Below are 2120 nucleotides of genomic sequence, written 5' to 3'. Positions count from 1 at the left end.
TAATGGGTCTGAGGTCAGTGATCCCGGAAGTAAAGTTTGATCTGAAAGAAGATGAATATCCGGGGATCCAAGAGCAAAATCCGAAACAGAGGATGGGAAGTTCTAACCAATCCTGAGATAAAGGTTGGAAGGAATATGGTTCAGGAATTCTACTCAAATCTGTGGCTAACAGATAAGCAGAGAATGACTGGAACCGCTTACCATACTTACAGAACCATGGTCAGAGGGAAAGTTATGTACATCCATCTGGACAAAATAAGAGAAATCTTCAAATTGCCTCAACTGCAAGATGATCCTGAATCCTTTAATAGGAGAATGGTGAGAGCAGATAAAGGGTTGGATCAAGTTCTAGAGGACATATGCCTCCCTGGAACTAAGTGGATAACCAATTCAAAGGCTGTCCCAAACCAACTCAAGAGGGGAGACCTCAACCAATTGCAAGAGGTTGGCTAGACTTTATTGGGCGTTCTATATTGCCCACTAGCAACCGTTCTGAGGTCACTATCAAGAGAGCAGTGATGATTCATTGCATTATGCTGGGAAAAGAAGTGGAGGTTCATCATGTGATTGCTTGTGAGATCTACACAATTGCAAATAAGAATTCCACTGAAGCCAAATTGGCTTACCCAAGCTTGATCTCCTTGCTCTGTAAAGAGGCTGGGGTAAAGATGGGAGTAGATGAATTCATACCCATTGAACATCCAATCACCAAGAAGTCAATGGAAGGACAAATGCAAGACAACTCTATCAAAAGGAGGGCGCAGGAGTTCCTCCCTGAATTTCCTGAAATTGGCTACTGGACCAGCCTAGAAGCATCTATCACCAAGTTGCAAGAGACTATGGAGCAACTTAAGGAAGAACAGCAGAATCAGAACTGCATGCTCTGCAAATTGCTGAAGGAACAAGAGAAGCAGGGGCGTGAACTTCAAGAACTGGAATGCCAAACGTTCTCCCCTCAATTTGAGGGAGCATCCACTTCTCAAAATCAAGGTTGTTGAGTCCTAACTCTGTGAAAAACCTCTATCATTAGGAGCCTATTTAAATTTTTGTTTTCTATTTTTAGTCTCATCTTATATCTATTTTTGAGTCTTGTTCTTAATTCATAATTAATAAAATTTAGAATTCATGTCTTAAAGCTATGAATGTCCTATGAATCCATCACCTCTCTTAAATGAAAAATGCTTTAATCACAAAAGAACAAGAAGTACAGGATTTCGAATTTATCCTTGAAACTAGTTGAATTAGTTTGATGTGGTGACAATACTTTTTGTTTTCTGAATGAATGCTTGAACAGTGCATATGTCTTTTGAATTTGTTGTTTTGAGAATGTTAAAATTGTTGGCTCTTGAAAGAATGAGGAAAAAAAGAGAACTGTTATTGAGGATCTAAAAAATCATCAGATTGATTCTTGAAGCTAGAAAAAGCAGTGAATACAAAAAAAAATTCGAAAAAAAAGGAGAAAAGAAAGAAATAAAGTTGTGAACCAAGGCAAAAAGAGTGTGCTTAAGAACCCTGGACACCTCTAATTGGGGACTCTAGCAAAGCTGGGTCACAATCTGAAAAGGTTCACCCAATTATGTGTTTGTGGCATGTATGTATCCGGTGGTAATACTGGAAGACAGAGTGCTTTGGGCCACAGCCAAGACTCATACACTAGCTATGTTCAAGAATCATTATACTTAACTAGGAGAATCAATAACACTATCTGAGTTCTAAGTTCCTAAAGATGCCAATCATTCTGAACTTCAAAGGATAAAGTGAGATGCCAAAACTGTTCGGAAGCAAAAAGCTACTGGTCCCGCTCATCTAATTGGAACTATGTTTCTTTGATATTTTGGAGTCTATAGTATATTCTCTTCTTTTTATTCTATTTTGATTTTTAGTTTCTTGGGGACAAGCAACAATTTAAGTTTGGTGTTGTGATGAGCGGATAATTTATACGCTTTTTGGCATTGTTTTTAGTATGTTTTTAGTATGATTTAGTTAGTTTTTAGTATATTTTTATTAGTTTTTAGTTAAAATTCACTTTTCTGAACTTTACTATGAGTTTGTGTGTTTTTCTGTGATTTCAGGTATTTTTTGGCTGAAATTGAGGGATCTGAGCAAAAATCTGATTTAGA

The sequence above is a fragment of the Arachis stenosperma genome, chromosome 6 (genome assembly GCF_014773155.1).
Source record: "Arachis stenosperma cultivar V10309 chromosome 6, arast.V10309.gnm1.PFL2, whole genome shotgun sequence".
In the NCBI taxonomy this organism is placed as follows: domain Eukaryota; kingdom Viridiplantae; phylum Streptophyta; class Magnoliopsida; order Fabales; family Fabaceae; genus Arachis; species Arachis stenosperma.
This window is presented reverse-complemented; position numbering follows the sequence as displayed.